Raw genomic sequence first — 21,344 nt, forward strand, 5'->3', positions numbered from 1 at the left:
CTAGATAATGATAGACGGAACGGATTTGTGACACCCTGACCCTCAACATTAAAATAATACAGCGGATATAAAATTTTCTTAAGAATATGGAAGGAGTTTCAAAATACATTTCATAAAAATGTTTACAAAATAATCACATGATCATTCAAATGACATACAAAATACAAAACAATCATTCTTATGATCATGTCCCAAAATGATACAAAACAATCTTCCTTCCAACGGTGTATGCATATGACTCCCATCCACGATCACTGTCCTGGTCGGTCACTCTTATCTGCATCACATGACAATAACTGAAATGAGAATAAATCTCAGCAAGTGGAACTCTAACATAGCAATGATACAATATACTCTGTAAAACATGACTTTGAAATCATAAATACCATCAACTCTGAAACATGAATACTGTAGCAATAACTGTAGCAATAGCATATCAATACGATAGCAATAAGATGGTATTCTCTTTTCTCTGGTTGGATTGATATCAATAGTATCTCTGCTCTGGTGCTAATATCCCTATCGATATAAACCGATAACTCTGAGGGATAAAAGCCTATGGTCGTTGATCAACTAATTGTATGCAATGCTCTGACTATGATTAATCAATCCAATAAAACATTTGAACTCTGAATATCATTTAAAGCTGTCGTTTCGCAATCTCTATCTTTTCTCTTGTATTCCCTTTTTAACAATAGTTGAGACATCAATTGTCTCCAATGAACATAGCAATGGAATCAATACATAACAATGAATCAATTGAAGGGAATAACACTTTGAAACCTTTAAAACACAATACATATAATATCATGTGAGCAAAGGGATGAAATTCCACTTACAAACCAATAGAACACCTCAAACTTAGCTCTTGGTACACCACCTACAACAATAATCCATAAACAATACCAATATCAAGTCTAAATCCACAAATACAAGTCAAATAATCCATTAAACCAACCAATACAACACCCTATAACAACTCATCTCCAAAAACCATGATAGAATCGCACCAAAAACTTACCTAAGCTTCCTTATACCACGGAGAACGTCGATCTCAAGTCGGAAATCCAAATAACTCCAAGAATCAAAGGTAGGAAGCAATTGAAATGGATGAAAACCCTTAAGAAATGAGAGAATCTCGAAATGAAGAGGAAAGGATAAGATAAAGTATGGCCAACCACTCCCAAAAGCAACTAAATATCTCGCCCATACTTACACCGCGGGTGCGGTCACACAAGCACCGCGGGTGCGCTAAGCTCACGGCCAACCAAAATAATTCCCATGCACGATGACCGCGGGTGCGGTGCTACAATTACCGCGGGTGCGGTCCTTGCACTGCCGCGGGTGCGGTGATGCCACGGCCTTCCAAAACCAAAATGATGAATAGTACACCGCGGGGGCACTCCTCTAAGAGCGCGGGTGCACTCAAGCCACGGCAATGAACAGCACTAAATCAACTAAAATCGATCCGAAACGCTGAAACGAACAATCAACACCAACTAACACCTCAATAAAATAATAACCAATAATACTATAGCCCAAAACACAACTCTAAACATATAATCACATATCCCAAATAACATACGAAACTTAAATCGTACCGTACACCGGGCTCGGCTATTACAGGATTAGATCGGAAGAGATGGGAAAAGACGCGAAATATATTTGCGAGAGTGTGCATTCGCGCACATGCGCGATGAGATGCGCCAGTCATGCGCCGAAGGTCCAGAACCTCTCGCGCATATGCGCCGAGATGGTGCGCGCATATGCGAGAGGGACAATATGTGCATCCAGTAGGTCTCGCACATATGCGCGACTTGAGTTCGCGCATATGCGCGGGCAGTCCAGTAGCCAAAAAGACGGAATAGAACATTACGCGCACATGCGCGACATGAGCCGCGCACATGCGCGAGAGAGGCAGAAGGGGTGGCGCATATGCGCGATTCTTAGACGCGCATATGCGCGAGGCATGCGAAACAAGAGTTTGACATTTGGCCTCTTGCATGCAACGTAGGTGTATATATATATATATGGATGCCTCAGAATATAAGGAAAGGGTCGAAGGATTAAGGAAGAAAATCCTTACGCCTTTTTACATTTTCGATTTGTGATTGTGAAGTATCCGTCCCTCCGATTTTGAATCCGACTGCGGTACTGTGTTCCTATCGACGTAGGCTACAACTGGACGTAAGTTTTGCTACGTTTTGATATGCTTTGAAATTATGGTATTGTCAGAATCTGATATGATTCATATATGATGTTCTTGATGTTAGAGTAGGTGCCCGTCGAGCCAAGTGTTGGCCGAGTGTTCACAATGAAACTCTATGTATAAGCAATCTTTATTTTAGTAATATATTATATTATTATTTTGGCACATCTTTATCTGTATACCCATGCTAGTTGCATAGATAAAGCCCTTGAATATACAAATGGTAGAAAGAATATGAGATGCTCATATGATGAGTATCATGAAACTCATATTTGTAATACTGTATATTCTAAACAGTTCCTAGTCGATTCAGCCGCCACTAAGAAGGATATAGGCCGCTCGAGTTCGAGACTAGTATCTGCGATGTGAGTACCATGTTTCATTGGTAGGGAACATTGTGATGTCCGAACATGCAGATAGGTGCTCCTTGTTGAGTGCACTGAACAACCCTCCATTAAAGGACTTTCCAAGTGGTTCTCACTTATCGAGTGGAAACGTCCTAGTTTATGGTTGTACACCATTAGTCCTTATGACCCGGGACAACATTGAGACTCTATGTGCTAGAATTACACTTTGACTTGTTTACCGACTCTCATGGGGTCATCAGGTGGCAAGGTTGGGTGTTCTGTCGAAACACATAGGAGTCGATGCATTGTAGTCGGGGATTCACCGCTTACCTTCGGGTATGGATATCCTATGTGTTATCATGTGTATGTAGGTTGAAATCTCTGGCCAGGGTATGGTTGTAATTATGAAAGGGGTTTCATAGATTACACCATTGATGCAACTACGACATGACACATAGTATCGATTCATTGACAACTCTCGATAAACCAATGATTGTCGAATCGGTCTGGATATATGAGTTGAAGGGACCGTACTGTACGCTAACCATAATTGAATGGTTCTTGCAGGCACTATCATTTGATACATAGGGAATCATGTAAGCGATGCTGCTAGGAATTTAACATGAGTTGTTGGGTACTATCAGACTTGAGTTCTGACGTTCTTATTATCAAGGAGTTGATAAGTAAGAATAGAGCAATTGGGGTATGCTCATATAAGGACATGTTTAGTCCGAATCACATGGAGATGTGAACCCACAGCTAGTTGTATCAATGAACCATTGAGGGCCACACAAGTACTAGCTTCCTAGATCCCGTTGAGAAGTAAAAATAGTTCAATTTGTTGAATGGCTTATAAAGGAGTTTATAAGCGTAAGGAAAATTAGAAGTATGACTTCTATAAAGGAGAAAATTAGTTCAATGTGTTGAACGACTTATAAATGAGTTTATAAGCGTTAAGAAAAATAGAAGTATGACTTCTATGAGAGAAATGTAAATTTTGATTTATGGAAGTGTTCCTAAATTAAAATTTGACCAAGTGAATAATGTATTTGAAAATTGTGATTTTCATAGACATTATTATGGACTAAATTAAATTAATTCAAGTGTTGAATTAATTAAACACTAGTGGACCTAGTAGAGTCCAAATAATTAAATTAATTCAAGTGTTGAATTAATTAAATTATATTGAGTCTTGTAGAGCTCAATTTAAATTAATTATTTAACTAGTGGGACTTGGGTACATTCAAGTAATGTTTAATTAGTCTCAAATATGTTTGAGATAATTAAATTTAGTCTATGGTTTTTATTTTGATAAAAACCATATAATATGCATGCATGGGAGGTGAAAGGTTGGGAGACTACTTTTTGAGTTTTCAAGGCATGGCATACAACTTTTTGCCTCAACTTTTTCACAAACCAAGACAAGTCTTCCCACTTCACTCCCAAGACATACAATGGCCGAATTCTCTCTTTTTTTTCTCCTCCATTTTTGTTCTTCAATTGTTGAAAAACACTACACTTCTCTTTGAAAAATCCTCATATTTTTCTAGTGCAAAATATGAGGGGATCTACCTAGTTGGTGGTGGGCTTAATTTGAAGGAAAGATTCAAGAAGAAAGGAGGAGAGCTTGTAGATTTATCTTCCATTCTAGAGCCAAGTTGTTTACAACTTGGTTGGTGCCATCATCAATCTCTTGAGGTTGATAGGTAACGATTTTCTTACACCCTATGTACGACATAGTTGTGTTTTTGTATTTGCTACATGAAATGCAAGGTGGCCGAAAATTTTCCTTAAAAATTTGATTTTTTAAACTTCCGTTCCGCTTCCGGTTACCGTAACCGATCCCCTTTCAAGTGGTATCCGAGCTATGGTTACGATTTTGTGTAGCAACTACAAGATATTATGTTGAGATCGATTTCTAACCACATGAGGTGAAGTTTTGCAACGATTCAAGGCCGGGCTTGGAGCGGCTTTTGGGCAGCAAGTTGCTGCCCATTTCGGGCAGCTTGGGCTGCCCGAGGGGCTGCCCGAAACGGGCAGCAAGGGCAGCCCAATGGGCTGCCCGAACAGCCCCCATTTTAAAATAAAAAAAAATAAAAAAATTTGTTGCCGGAATCCGGCGACGGAGCTCCGGCGACGGCGATGACGACTAGGGTTTCCAAAAGTGTTTTGGATTATCAAAGTGTCATGGGCCTTGAGTTGTTAGGCCATTGGATGGCTAACATGTTTGTGAATTTTAAATGGGCCGAAAATGTTTTTGGTGAAAAATGAGTTTTTGGGCTCTTAAGTTTAAAATTACAAAAGTTGCAAATATTTTCTCATGAAATAAATATTTTAGGTTGGACTTTAAATATTTATAGTAAATGGTGATTTACAAGAAATTCGGTTATAAATAAATTAATTGGAAAGTAGACAAAGGTGTTTGTATACTTTGTTAATTTAGTTTATAATCGTGGGGGTTAGTGATTGGATCAAGATATATAATAATGGATCAATTAATTATTGTGATAATTAATTGATGGTGTATGATATGTGATATTATGCATGAAGGATGATCAAAAGCCCAAACCCAATTTGCTAGGTGTATGCTAGGATATTTTGTGTTGAATGATTGTAATAATTATCAAATTTAAAGTGGGCTTGGTTTATGGCCCGTTCCCACCCCATGAGATGTATCCCTATTTGCCATGGATATTGTAGTAACCCGATTCCTAATTTGAGTTAATTATCGGATTAATTATATTTTCGGTGGGATCGGAAGGACCGAACAAGTTCGGATCGTACGATGAGTTCGGATCGTCCGATGAGTTCGGATCGTCCGATGAGTTCGGATCGTCCGATGAGTTCGGATCGTCCGAGCCAGGTGTCGGACCGTTCGAGACAGGTGGCTGGACACGTGGAAGGGTTCTGGACACGTGGTAAGGTTCGGATCATCCGATTGGGGTTCGGATCGTCCGAGACAGGTGGCTGTACTCGTGGAAGTCATGCAAGGATCGGATCGTCCGATCAGAGTTCGGACCGTCCGAAGTGTGCCGGATCGGAGCTTCCGAAATGGTTCGGATCATCCGAACATTGGCTATAAATAGAGGCGCGAGGCTTCATTTGTGACTCGCCAATTCAGAGAGTTCCATAGCATTTCAGTCGTTTCTGTGAGATTCTAGTCTTTTTCCGAGGTTCGGGCACTAGCGGGGAGCTGCTGGTCTTGTAGCGGAGCTGTGCTCTAGTTGGGAGCTAGCGGCATCAGTGGGCTAGCGACGGACGAAGGTTTGGAATTGTATCAGTATTATCTCAGGATTATCTAGTTAAGTCTGATAGATAAGTTTTAGTGATGGTTTTCACTTGATGAATAGGCTTGGACTAGACCTGTTGTCTGGTTATTCCAGTGGATTAGGATTGCTGTGATAGAGGTACGAAAGTACTATCCGAGATATCCTGGTCGAGTATACATTCTTATATGTGTTGCATGATTATGTGGTGCATTGTTATATGTCATATGATGCATGCTATTATGTCACGATTTATGATACATGTTGCATTTCATGTTGAGCCGTATCTCCTTCGAGATAGCCTTTACTGTTGAGCTGTATCTCTTTCGAGATAAGCTATATATCTTGTGGGGCCGCTCAGCCCTGTCTTGTCTTGTGGACGCATAGACACCGAGAGTACACAGTGACCGACGGGTCGGGAGGGCTTCGGTGATCCGGGACATTTTAGGTCCACGTCTGTTCTTGCAGTGGATGCAGTGACCCAGAGGTAGGACCGCGCGGCACTATCCACTTGGCGCCTCTAGACTTAGCATTTTGAGATCTTTTGTGACTCCTGTTTCTTGACTACCCTGGTATCATATCATAGCATGTGCATTTCATATAGGTTTGTATACTCATGCTTTTGTACTGGGCGTTCTTATCGCTCACGTCCTCGGTTTTGTTTATCTTGGACACCCCATTTCCACAGGGCAGGCCTCAGGTTGGATGGCTCAGGAGGAGCAGGAGGAGGACATTGAGTAGCTGGTTGGTTTAGTTTTCAGTGTTTTCCATTTGATTTGATATGATTGTAGCAGATACTTCCAGTTAGTTGAGTATTTTGGATTTCGATTGGGTTGTATAAACTATTGTTGTTAACCATATTTCCGCTGTTATCTCTGATTTTTATTAATTAAGTTAATTGCATGCTTAGTTCTCAACTAGTAGGTGATTCTGGAACGGGTCACTACATTTATGGTATCAGAGCATGCTTACGATTTTGGGATATAGATTTCTGTTTTGGGATTTCGTTGACCATTTTACCCCATTCTATCTTGTAGCGATGGCTGACCACTTTGATGACGAGAGTAGTCAGGGGAGTGTAGGTCGTTGGGGCGACCAGGATGATCATAGGCGTCATCGTGAGCATCGTCATCGTCGGGATGGTCCTAGGCGTTTTGAGTTGCATCGTTTTATTCAGATGGGGCCTAAGCCTCTAGTCGGTGGAGAGACTCCCGATGATGCTGAGGACTGGTTAGAGCGCATGGAGAGTTGTTTCCGTGCATTTCAGTGCACCGAGGAGCAGAAGATAGAGACCCTTAGCTTTCTTCTCGAGGGCCGTGCGCGCAAGTGGTGGCGATCGACTTCTGCGCCGATACTCCAGTCCCAGGGTAGGGTGACTTGGGCCGATTTCCGTGCAGCTTTCATGCAGCTGTATTTTCCTCCAGCCCTTCGCCAGGCGAAGACGATTGAGCTCCTGAACCTTAAGCAGGGGAGTATGTCTGTTGATGAGTATCAGCAGAAATTCTTCGAGTTGTTACCTTTCGCTCCTCATATCAGTGGCAGTTCTGAGGCCAAGTATGACCATTTTCTCCAGGGTCTTAACCAGGAGATCTTTGACCGAGTCACTGTCTGTGATAATCCTACTTCTTATGATGGGTTAGTGAACCGGTGTCGCCAGGCAGAGATCAGTCTCCAGCGTGGTAGGGCTATTCTTTCTTCTAGACCTCCGAGTACTTTGAGGCCTCGATCTCAGTCGTTCAAGAAATCTGGTTCGTCTTCTTCTGGATCTGGATCTCGATCTAGCGGTGTTTTCCGTTTTGGAAAGAAGAAGGAATCTTGTGCGCATTGTGGGAAGAACCATCCATCGGAGCAATGCCGAGCAGCCGCAGGAGCTTGTTATCAGTGCGGAGAGATGGGGCATATTAAGAAGAATTGTCCTCAGTTGCGAGGTGGAGCAGGATCCAGTTCTGGATCTCAGACGACTGTTCAGCAGAGGAGGCAGGGTCAGGCAGTGGGTAGTTCGAATCTTCGACCTCGTGCCCAAGGTCAGGTGTTTGCGCTGAACCAGGATCAGGCTGCAGATGAGACCGGGAGAGTCATAGCAGGTACTTGTTGTTTATGCGGTATTCCTGCTTTTGTTCTTATAGATACCGGAGCATCTCATTCATTCATTTCTGCACGATTTGTTAAGCGTCATAAGTTACCGTATGTTTCTCTAGACGTTATTCTTTCTGTTTCTACCCCGATGGGTCATTCGGTTTTAGCCAAGCGTCTAGTGATGGGTTGTCCTTTAGATTTTGAGGGTAACGAGTTGACTGCGAATCTTATGATTCTGGAGATGGAAGACTTTGATTGTATTTTGGGTATAGACATTTTGACTACCTACCGAGCTACTGTGGATTGTTACCAGAAGCTTGTTCAGTTCCGTACGACTGAGAGCTCTAGTTGGTTTTTCTATGGTGAGGGAGCGCGACCTCCGATGCCAGTGGTATCTGCTCTGAAAGCCTGTCGTGCTTTAGAGGCGGGCGGGGAAGGCTACCTCATCTATGCGATTGATACGTCCACAGGTAGTGTTGGTATAGAGGATATTCCAGTGGTTTGTGAATTTCCTGATGTTTTTCCAGATGAGATTCCTGGTTTTCCACCGGTTAGAGAGGTGGAGTTTGGCATTGAGTTAATGCCAGGGACTGCACCGATTTCTCGTGCCCTTTATCGTCTTGCGCCGTCAGAGATGAGGGAACTGAAGCAGCAATTGCAGGATCTTCTTGATAAAGGTTATATTCGCCCGAGTGTTTCACCTTGGGGAGCTCCAGTTTTGTTTGTCAAGAAGAAGGATGGATCGATGCGATTGTGTATTGATTATCGCCAGCTGAATCGTGTGACGATCAAAAACAAGTATCCATTACCTCGTATCGATGACTTGTTCGATCAGCTTCAGGGTACCTCTGTTTACTCCAAGATTGACTTGCGATCGGGTTATCATCAGATGAGAGTCAGAGATGATGATATTTCCAAGACTGCATTTCGTACTCGTTACGGGCATTACGAGTTTCTAGTTATGCCATTCGGATTGACGAATGCGCCAGCGGTGTTCATGGATCTGATGAACCGAGTCTTTCGTGATTTTCTAGATCAGTTCGTTGTGGTTTTCATCGACGATATCTTGATTTATTCTCACAGTGTGGAGGAGCATGTCCAGCACTTGAGGATTGTGTTGCAGATTCTTCGCGAGAAGCAATTGTATGCTAAGCTGAGTAAGTGCGAGTTCTGGATTGATCGTGTAGTATTCCTTGGTCATGTGATTTCCAAGGAAGGAATTTCTGTGGATCCCAGCAAGATTGAAGCAGTGCTGAATTGGTCACGTCCTACGACGGTGGCCGAGATCCGTAGTTTTCTAGGTCTGGCAGGGTATTATCGCCGCTTCATCGTGAATTTCTCCCAGGTAGCTAGACCTTTGACGCAACTTACTCGGAAGGATGTTCCATTTGAGTGGTCATCTGAGTGCGAAGATAGTTTCAGAGAGCTTCGTCGACTTCTGACTTCTGCACCTGTTTTGGCGTTACCGTCAGGATCTGATGGTTTCAGTGTTTACACCGATGCCTCTTTTCAAGGCTTAGGGTGTGTGTTGACACAGAATGGTCATGTGATCGCTTACGCTTCCAGGCAGCTGAAATCTCACGAGGAGAAGTACCCTATTCATGATCTAGAGTTGGCAGCTATAGTGTTCGCACTGAAGATCTGGCGTCATTACTTGTACGGGGTTAAGTTTGAAATCTTTACTGATCACAAGAGTCTGAAGTATCTGTTCACTCAGGCTGAGTTGAACATGAGACAACGTCGTTGGATGGATCTACTGAAAGATTATGACTGCGAGATCAAGTACCATCCAGGCTCTGCGAATCTCACAGCCGATGCTCTTAGTCGTAAGGTGAGAGCCTCTGCACTTCAGACCAGTGCTATGATTAGTACTATTCAGGATTGTTGTTCGTTGGGATTTAACTTCAAACATCGGAAAGGTATGGAGAGCATTCGTGTTGCTACCATTTTATCTGAGCCAGCTTTGTTCGCTCGGATTCGAGATGCTCAGATGTCTGATCTGAAGACTCAGAGATTAGCTCGGTTAGCGGGTGGAGATAGCGGTTTCCATTATCAGTCTAATGGTCTTCTATGTTTGTCTAATCGGGTTGTAGTACCAGAGGATGATAATTTGAGGGAAGAGATCTTGTCTCAGGCTCATCGAAGCAAGTTGAGTGTCCATCCAGGAAGCAATAAGATGTATAAAGACTTGAGGACACGATTTTGGTGGAAAGGGATGAAGCGCAGTGTTTATCAGTTTGTTTCCAAGTGTCTTATTTGTCAGCAGGTTAAGGCAGAGCACCGTCGACCTGGAGGATTATTGTTGAATCTACCTATTCCTGAATGGAAGTGGGAGCATATCACGATGGATTTCATTACTCACTTGCCATTGTCTTCGAGGAATAGTGATGCTATTTGGGTAGTGGTGGATCGACTCACCAAGTCTGCTCATTTTCTGCCTTATAACCGTGACTTCACTTTCGATCGGATGGCTCGCTTGTACACCCAAGAGATTGTACGTTTGCATGGAGTGCCAGTCAGTATTGTTAGTGACAGGGATCCTCGTTTTACCTCACGATTTTGGGGTAGTTTCCAGTCAGCATTGGGCACTTCACTGAGTCTGAGTACTGCTTATCATCCGGAGACTGACGGTCAGTCAGAGAGGACTATCCGTACGCTTGAGGATATGTTGCGAGCCTGTGTTATGGATTTCGGACCCGCTTGGCAGGATCATTTGCCTTTGATTGAGTTCGCGTACAACAACAGCTACCATCGTAGTATTGGTATGGCACCATTTGAGGCGTTGTATGGGCGACGTTGTCGTACTCCATTATTCTGGGATGAAGTTGGGGAACGACATGTTGAGGGACCGGAGTTAGTCCAGCAGGCTATTGATAAAGTTGCAATAATCAAGAAGCGGATTAAGATTGCCCAGGATCGACAGGCTAGTTATGCGAACACCAAGCGGCGACCTCTTTATTTTCAGCCAGGTGAGAAAGTGTTTCTCCGAGTTTCGCCTTTTCGCAGGATTTTGAGATTTGGTCTCAAGGGTAAGCTATCTCCGAGATTTATTGGTCCTTTTGAGATTCTGGAATGTGTGGGAGATTTGGCTTACAGGTTAGCATTACCTCCGTATCTGTCCGGGATTCATGACGTGTTTCACGTATCCCTTTTGCGACGATATGTGGCAGATGAATCACATATTTTACATCCATCTGAAGTTCAACTTGAATCGGATTTGTCTTACGTGGAGCGACCAGTTCAGATTCTCGATCGCAAAGATAAGGTGTTGCGGAATAAGATCATTCCTCTTGTCTTAGTTCAGTGGCAGCGTAGAGGCACTGAAGAAGCCACTTGGGAGCTAGAGAGTCGTATGCATTCGGAGCATCCAGAGCTCTTTTGAGTTGTACTGTAGTTGTACTATGGATGTATGTATGTTTTCCGTTGTAATCCAATTATCAGTTGTGTTTGGCAACAATTGAGATGTAATAACAATGTTGTTATTTCAGTTTTGTTCATCCTATAAACTTGATTTCGAGGACGAAATCTTTTAAGGGGGGGAGAATGTAGTAACCCGATTCCTAATTTGAGTTAATTATCAGATTAATTATATTTTCGGTGGGATCGGAAGGACCGAACAAGTTCGGATCGTACGATGAGTTCGGATCGTCCGATGAGTTCGGATCGTCCGATGAGTTCGGATCGTCCGAGCCAGGTGTCGGACCGTTCGAGACAGGTGGCTGGACACGTGGAAGGGTTCTGGACACGTGGTAAGGTTCGGATCATCCGATTGGGGTTCGGATCGTCCGAGTCAGGTGGCTGTACTCGTGGAAGTCATGCAAGGATCGGATCGTCCGATCAGAGTTCGGACCGTCCGAAGTGTGCCGGATCGGAGCTTCCGAAATGGTTCGGATCGTCCGAACATTGGCTATAAATAGAGGCGCGAGGCTTCATTTGTGACTCGCCAATTCAGAGAGTTCCATAGCATTTCAGTCGTTTCTGTGAGATTCTAGTCTTTTTCCGAGGTTCGGGCACTAGCGGGGAGCTGCTGGTCTTGTAGCGGAGCTGTGCTCTAGTTGGGAGCTAGCGGCATCAGTGGGCTAGCGACGGACGAAGGTTTGGAATTGTATCAGTATTATCTCAGGATTATCTAGTTAAGTCTGGTAGATAAGTTTTAGTGATGGTTTTCACTTGATGAATAGGCTTGGACTAGACCTGTTGTCTGGTTATTCCAGTGGATTAGGATTGCTGTGATAGAGGTACGAAAGTACTATCCGAGATATCCTGGTCGAGTATACATTCTTATATGTGTTGCATGATTATGTGGTGCATTGTTATATGTCATATGATGCATGCTATTATGTCACGATTTATGATGCATGTTGCATTTCATGTTGAGCCGTATCTCCTTCGAGATAGCCTTTACTGTTGAGCTGTATCTCTTTCGAGATAAGCTATATATCTTGTGGGGCCGCTCAGCCCTGTCTTGTCTTGTGGACGCATGGACACCGAGAGTACACAGTGACCGACGGGTCGTGAGGGCTTCGGTGATCCGGGACATTTTAGGTCCACGTCTGTTCTTGCAGTGGATGCAGTGACCCAGAGGTAGGACCGCGCGGCACTATCCACTTGGCGCCTCTAGACTGAGCATTTTGAGATCTTTTGTGACTCCTGTTTCTTGACTACCCTGGTATCATATCATAGCATGTGCATTTCATATAGGTTTGTATACTCATGCTTTTGTACTGGGCGTTCTTATCGCTCACGTCCTCGGTTTTGTTTATCTTGGACACCCCATTTCCACGGGGCAGGCCTCAGGTTGGATGGCTCAGGAGGAGCAGGAGGAGGACATTGAGTAGCTGGTTGGTTTAGTTTTCAGTGTTTTCCATTTGATTTGATATGATTGTAGCAGATACTTCCAGTTAGTTGAGTATTTTGGATTTCGATTGGGTTGTATAAACTATTGTTGTTAACCATATTTCCGCTGTTATCTCTGATTTTTATTAATTAAGTTAATTGCATGCTTAGTTCTCAACTAGTAGGTGATTCTGGAACGGGTCACTACAGATATTTATTTGTAAATATTAGTATAGTGGATGATCAAGATTGGAAGATGGTGGCCATGATAATTATGAAGATCGAAGACATTTAAATATTGGAAGCTTATGTAATAGTTGCATTTGCATCCCGTGCATTTCCCTAGGATTGGACCTAGGCCCGTGTTTAGCTCACACGGTCCGTTAGTATTGGGGCGATTGATCATCCTTGTTTGTTTACTGTTTATAATATATGCATGATATGTTATAAATAATGAGTATGTGCGTTATTATTATGATAATAACAAAGTTGCATGAATCCGGCAAACATACAATCAAACATGGCGAGCTTTTAAAATAAAATTAATGATGAGACCTTTCAAAATTAAAAACCCTCATTTTGAATAAGATTCAAAATTAATATCAAGCCCGAAAAGGGGAATTATAAATTTGTTTATAATTTCCTTGTCTTCCATCGACAATGGGTGCATGATGAACGCTACCCGTACTCGGGGCTCGGTTCATATTATTGGGGGAGCTTTGGATGCCGGAAAGCTGTGACATCCATTGACATGGTGATGTGAACTACGTGGAACTCCCATGATTTCGGCTCATATTATTGAGGGAACTCATGGCGGCCGTCTATTAAGGTTCAACATCGATGGGTAAGGCTTGACACGTGAAGATGAAAGACGTCATATTATTGGGTCCTAATCAAACGTGAGACAAAAGTTTACATAGAGGGTTGCATTGTGATGCAATTGGAAACTACCTTTTAGGAATAGTGATTGGCTGATATTATTCGGGATCATAATTCGCTAATTGGACCTTACGTACCTACTGAGGAAAGGAGTTTCCCGTTTTCACTAGAGGATAGTGAAATATGTCAAAACAGTGGGAGCAAATATTTATGAAGTAAAATTCCAAACTTCATATCTTACTAAATATTTTAAAATAGTCATAAACATTTATCTGTTTTACTATTCAGTACAAATTGACAATGTCTTCGATTCGCCATCCGATATCCATAATACTCGACAAACACATATTAACTGGACCTAATTACCTCACTTGGCTAAGAAACCTAAAAATCGTCTTGAATTCGGAAAGGGTAGCATATACACTGACTGAGTCGTCCCCTGTTGAGGCTCCGACTGACTGCAATCCTGAGGAATTGCAGGCTTACAAGGAATGGTGTGACCATGACTTGATAGCCAGGTGTTATATGCTGACTTCTATGAATGATGAGCTGCAGAGGCGTTTTGAGGATGCAAAGAATGCTGCTGACATTCATATGCACCTCAAAGAGCTCTTTGGTGAGCAGACTCGACCTCTTAGGTATGCTACCGTCAAGGAGCTGATCACTTTGCGCATGCGAGATGGGGCCTCGGTCCATGAGCATGGCCTAAAGATGATCGGGCTCGTGGAAAAGCTCGTTGGCATGGATCTGATCTTGCCTTTGGAGTTGACCACCGACGTGTTGCTGTTATCATTGCCTAGCTCATTTGATCCTTTTGTGGTGAACTTCAACATGAACAAGATGGAGCCGACCCTTGAGGAGTTGGTGAATATGCTTGTTACGTTTGAATCAACCATCAAGAAAGAGAAGTTGGTTCTTTATGTGGGTTCTTAATATGGTACGAAGATTGATCCACATGGGAAGGGAAAGAAGAGTTCTTTCCAACGTCCCAAGAAGAACGTGCCCTTGATGAGGCAATCTCTGAATCCCGTTGTGGCAGCCACACCAGTTAAGGCTGACAAGACTAGTGATGTTTGTCATCACTGCAAGATGCCTGGACATTGGAGGCGAAATTTCAAGGAATATCTTGCCCAGAAGAGTTCTGGAAACGGTATGTTCTAAATTGAAGTAAACATTTCAATTAACTCTACTTCTTGGGTATTAGATATTGGTTGTGACTCACATCTCTGTAATGAGTTACAGGTGATGGGAAGAAGTAGAAAGCTTAAGGAAGGTGTGACCTTCTAGAGGATGGGCAATCGAGCAAGAGTTGCTGCCATTGCTGTTGAAGATGTTTACTTATTGTTGAACAATAGTTTTAAGTTAATTTTATGAGATGTTTTATTTGTACCTAATTTTGTAAAAAACATTGTTTCCATTTCTATGCTGATAAAAATGGATATTCTTGTTTATTTTGCAAAGGTGTTTGCAACATTTACATGAATGAATGTTTGATTGGTACTGGTGAACTTGAAAACGATCTCTATAACTTAAAATTGAAAGATATTCCATTAAATGTCCATTCAAAGGCAGACACCATATGAGATATGGATGGGTAAGCCTCCCAAATATTCTTATCTTAGAATATGGGGAGCCCTGCTTATGTGAAGCAGGTAGTGGGAGATAAATTGGATAGTTGATCCATTTTATGTTACTTTGTGGGATATCCAAGGAATTAAGTTGGATATCAATTCTATAATCCCCAAGAAACAAAGGTGTTTGTTTCTAGGAAATGCAACCTTTTTGGAAAAGGAATTTCTATTGGATAGAAAATGGGAGATGATAGAACTCGAAGAGGTTCGAGAGACACCCACAATTACAGAACCCACACCCGAAGAGCCAAGGGAGGAGATGCAAGCTCCTAAAAGATCCGAGAAAGTCTCGAGACCACCTATGAGGTATGGTCAGCTTCTTGAAGAGGGCCATGATGAGCCTAACCTTGAATGCGATCCAAGGACCTTCAAGGAAGCGTTATCTGATGCCGATTCATCCAAGTGGCTTGAAGCAATGGAATCTGAGATGAATTACATGCATTCGAACCAAGTGTGGGATCTTATAGATTCACCTGAGGGAAAGGTTCCCATAGGGACTTGGGGCGGATGGGAAGGTATTGACCTTCAAGACGCAATTGGTGGCAAAAAGGAAGTATTCAAAGACAAGGAGTTGACTTTGAGGAAACTTTTTCCCCAGTCGCAATGTTCAAGTCTATAAGGATATTGTTAGCCATAGCTGCATAGTATGACTATGAGATATGGCAGATGGATGTTAAGACAGCCTTTCTTAATGTGGATATTAAGAAAGAGATTTACATGTCTCAAACCTGGAGGGTTTACATCTATCGGAAGTGAGCATATGGTATGCAAGCTTCAGAGATCTATTTAGGGTCTAAAGCAGGCATCTAGGAGTTCGAACCTTAGATTCGATAGTACAATCAAAGAGTTGATTTACTAAGAATCCTGAGGAACTCTGTGTGTATAAGAAGGTCAGTGGGAGTGTTGTGACATTCCTGGTGCATTATGTTGATGACATTCTACTAATTGGGAATGATGTAGGAATGTTGTAATCAACTAAGATATGGTTAGTGAGTAAGTTCTCGATGCAGGACTTGGGTGAAGCATCTTTAGTATTGGGAATACTGGTCTATAGAGATAGATCGAGAAGATTGCTTGGTCTCACCCAGTCCACATACATTGATACCATCCTGAAGTGGTTCTCGATGGATGAGTCCAATAGAGGACATCTACCAATGTGTCATGGCGTGTCCCTATCCAAGTCTGTCTCCCAAGACTGATGTAGAGATAGCGGCAATGACAAGCATTCCTTATGCATATGCGATTGGTAGCATCGTGTATGAGATGATATCTACACGTTCTAACGTGGCTTTCGCACTAAGTGTAGTGAGTAGATATCAATCGAACCCCGGTCTTCCACATTGGAAAGCTGTGAAAGACATCCTCAAGTAGTTGAGAAGGACCAATAAATTGTTCTTGGTCTATGGGGTGGAGAACTGAAATTGGAAGGCTATACCGACTCTAGCTTCCAAAGCGATATCGATGACTCGAAGTCAACCTCTGGATTTGTATTCATGCTCAATGGTGCTGCTGTCTCTTGGAAGAGTTCCAAGCAAGACAATACTGCAGATTCCAGCACAGAGGCCGAATACATTGCTGCATCAAATGCAGCAAGGGAGGCTGTTTGGATAAGGAATTTCTTCTAAGAGTTGGACGTCATTCCTAATTGAGTTGCTCCTATCCCAGTGTTGTGTGACAACACGGGAGCTTTAGCTCAAGCAAAGGAGCCAAGGTCTCATCAGAAGTCCAAACATGTATTGAGAAAGTACCACATCCTCGGAGAGATTGTGGAAAGTAGAGAAGTGTCTTTTGACATATTCGGCTCCGCAGATAATGTTGTTGATCCACTAGCTAAGCCTTTACCTGGACCATTATTCGACAAGCATCGCGAATCAATGGGTTTAAAGCATATGGGTAGTTGGCTCTAGTGCAAGTGGGAGATTGTTAGAGTAGGTGCCCGTCGAGCCAAGTGTTGGCCGAGTGTTCACAATGAAACTCTATTATAAGCAATCTTTATTTTAGTAATATTTGATATTATTATTTTGGCACATCTTTATCTGTATACCCATGCTAGTTGCATAGATAAAGCCCTTGAATATACAAATGGTAGAAAGAATATGAGATGCTCATATGATGAGTATCATGAAACTCATATTTGTAATACTGTATATTCTAAACAGTTCCTAGTCGATTCAGCCGCCACTAAGAAGGATATAGGCTGCTCGAGTTCGAGACTAGTATCTGCGATGTGAGTACCATGTTTCATTGGTAGGGGACATTGTGATGTCCGAACATGCAGATAGGTGCTCCTTGTTGAGTGCACTGAACAACCCTCCATTAAAGGACTTTCCAAGTGGTTCTCACTTATCGAGTGGAAACGTCCTAGTTTATGGTTGTACACCATTAGTCCTTATGACCCGGGACAACATTGAGACTCTATGTGCTAGAATTACACTTTTACTTGTTTACCGACTCTCATGGGGTCATCAGGTGGCAAGGTTGGGTGTTCTGTCGAAACACATAGGAGTCGATGCATTGTAGTCGGGGATTCACCGCTTACCTTCGGGTATGGATATCCTATGTGTTACCATGTGTATGTAGGTTGAAATTGTTAGAGTAGGTGCACGTCGAGCCAAGTGTTGGCCGACTGTTCACAATGAAACTCTTTGTATAAACGATCTTTATTTTAATAATATTTCAATTTATTAATTTGGCGCATCTTTATCTTTATACCCATGCTAGTTGCATAGATAAAGTCCTTGAATATACAAATAGTAGAAAGAATATGAGATGCTCATATGATGAGTATCATGAAACTCATATTTGGAATACTGTATATTCTAAACCGTTCCTAGTCGATTCAGCCGCCACTAAGAAGGATAAAGGCCGCTCAAGTTAGAGACTAGTATCTGCGATGTGAGTACCATGTTTCATTGGTAGGGGACATTGTGATGTCCGAGCATGCAGATAGGTGCTCCTTGTAGAGTGCACTGAACAACCCTCCATAAAAGGACTTTCCAAGTGGTTCTCACTTATCGAGTGGAATAGTCCTGGTTTATGGTTGTACAGAATTAGTCCTTATGACCCGGGACAACATTGAGACTCTATGTGCTAGCGTTTCACTTTTACTTGTTTACCGACTCTTATGGGGTCATTAGGTGGCAAGGTTGGGTGTTACGGCGAAACATATAGGAGTCGATGCATTGTAGTCGGGGATTCACCGCTTACCTACGGGTATGGATATCCTATGTGTTTATCATGTATGTGTGGGTTGAAATCTCTGATCAGAGTATGGTGGTAATTATGAAAGGGGTTTCATAGATTACACCATCGATGCAACCACGACATGACACATAGTATCGATTCATTGACAACTCTCGATAAACCAATAGTTGTCGAATCGGTCGGGATATATGAGTTGAAGGGACCGTACTGTACGCTAACCATAATTGAATGGTTCTTGCAGGCACTATCATGTGATACCTAGGGAATCACGTAAGCGATGCTGCTAGGCGCTTAACGTGATTGGTTGGGTACTATCAGACTTGAGTTCTGACGTTCTTACTATCAAGGAGTTGATAAGTGAGAATGGAGCAATTGGGGTATGCTCGTATAAGGACATGTTTAGTCCGAATCACATTGAGATGTGAACCCACGGCTAGTTGTATCAATGAACCATTGAGGGCCACACAAGTACTTGCTTAGTAAGTCCCGAAGAGAAGTAAAATAGTTCAATGTGTTGAACGGCTTATAAATGTGTTTATAAGCGTAAAGAAAATTAGAAGTATGACTTCTATGAGAGAAATATAAATTTTAATTTATGGAAGTGTTCCTAAGATTAAAATTTGGCCAAGAAAATAATGTAGTTGAAAATTGTGATTTTCATAAAAATTGTTGTGGACTAAATTAAATTAATTCAAGTGTTGAATTAATTAAACACTAGTGGACCTAGTAGAGTCTAAATAATTAAATTAATTCAAGTGTTGAATTAATTAAATAATATTGAGTCTTGTAGAGCTCAATTTAAATAATTATTTAACTAGTGGGACTTGAGTAAAATCAAGTAATATTTAATTTATCTCAAATGTGTTTGGGATAATAAAATTTAGTCCATGGTTTTTAATGTGTTAAAAAAACCATATTATATACAAGTGAGACATGTAGGGATTGCATGCTTGGGAGGTGAAGAGCCTTGATTACTTTTTAATAAAATATTCAAAAAGCATGCAACTTTTGAGAGACAACTTTTGTAACACCCAAGGCTAATCTTCCCTCTCCCAATTCACTTCACTTGGCCGAAATTCCTAGAGGATTTTCTCTCCAATTTTCTTTCTCTTTTGTTCTTCATTTTCTTGGAGCAAAAATCATCTCTTTGAAAAATCCTCAAGTTTTTCTAGTGCAAAACTTGAGGGGACTTATCTTGGTAAAGTGGTGGGCCTAATTCTTGAAGAGGAAGGAGGTTTGCTTGTAGATCTTATCTTGCCAAGAAGAGCTTAGTTGCTTGCAACTAAGTTGGAGCCATCATCAACTTCTTGAAGTTGATAGGTAACAAACTTTCTAACACCCTATGCATGTTTTTAAGTTTGTTTTGTAAATATTGCACCAAAACTCTAGGGGGCCGAAAATTTGTGCATAAAATTTAATTTTTCGCTTCCGTTGCGTTTCCGGCCTCCGTAACCGGTCCGCTTTCAAGTGGTATCCGAGCTAAGGTTACGGATTTTGTGCTATATTTACGTTATATTATGTTGAGTATCGATTTCTAACCGCTTGAAATTTTTTGTGCAAAAATTTGTGAAGGCCGAAATTTTTACAAGCAAAACAAAAAAAAAATTTCGGGCTGCCCGAATTATTTCGGGCAGCATGTTCGGGCAGCCTACGGGCTGCCCGGAAAATTCGGTTTTAATAAAAAAAAAAAAAAAAATTTTTTGGTGTTGCCGGAATCCGGCGACGGAGCTCCGGCGACGGCGGTGACGACTAGGGTTTCCAAAAGTGTTTTGGATAATCTTAGTGTCATGGGCCTTGAGATGTTGGGCCATTGGATGGCCAACATAATTTGTGAATTTTAAATGGGCCAAAGTATTTTTGGTGAAAAATGAGTTTTGGGCCCTTAAGTTTAAAATTACAAATGTTGCATATATATTTTTCATAAAATAAATAATTGAAGTGGGACTTTAATTATTTATAGTAAATTGTGATTTATAAGAAATTCGATTATAAATAAATTAATTTGAAAGTAGACAAAGGGGTTTGTATACTTTGTTAATTTAATTTATAATTGTGGCGGTTAGTGATTGGTTCAAGATACATAATATTGGATCAATTAATTATAGTGATAATTAATTGATGGTGTATGATATATGATATTGTGCATGAAGGATGATCAAAAGCCCAAGCCCAATTTGCTAGGTGTATGCTAGGATATTTGTGTTGAATGATTGTAATAATTATCAATTTATAAAGTGGGCTTGGTTTATGGCCCGTTCCCACCCCCATGAGATGTATCCCTATGTGCTATGGATATTTAATTGTAAATATTAGAATAGGGGAAGATCAAGATTGGAAGATGGTGGCCTTGGTGATTATGAAGATCGAAGACATGTAATATAGGATGCTAATGTAATAGTATAGTTGCATTGCATCCCGTGCATTTACCCTAGGATTGGACCTAGGCCCGTGTTTGGCTCACACGGGCCATTAGAGTTTGGGGCAATTGATCATCCTTGTATTGTTTTCTATTTATAATATATGCATGATATGTTATAAATAATGAGTATGTGCGTTATTATTATTATAATAACAAAGTTGCATGAATCCGGCAAACATACGATCAAACATGGCGAGCTTTTAAAATAAAATTAATGATGAGACCTTTCAAAATTAAAAACCCTCATTTTGAATAAGATTCAAAATTAATATCAAGTCCGAAAAGGGGAATTATAAATTTGTTTATAATTTCCTTGTCTTCCATCGACAATGGATGCATGATGAACGCTACCCGTACTCGGGGCTCGGCTCATATTATTGAGGGGGCCCTGGGTGCCGGAAAGCTGTGACATCCATTGACATGGTGATGTGAACTACGTGGAACTCCCATGATTTCGGCTCATATTATTGAGGGAAC

The sequence above is a fragment of the Primulina eburnea genome, chromosome 1 (genome assembly GCF_022965805.1).
Source record: "Primulina eburnea isolate SZY01 chromosome 1, ASM2296580v1, whole genome shotgun sequence".
Classification (NCBI taxonomy): Eukaryota; Viridiplantae; Streptophyta; class Magnoliopsida; order Lamiales; family Gesneriaceae; genus Primulina; species Primulina eburnea.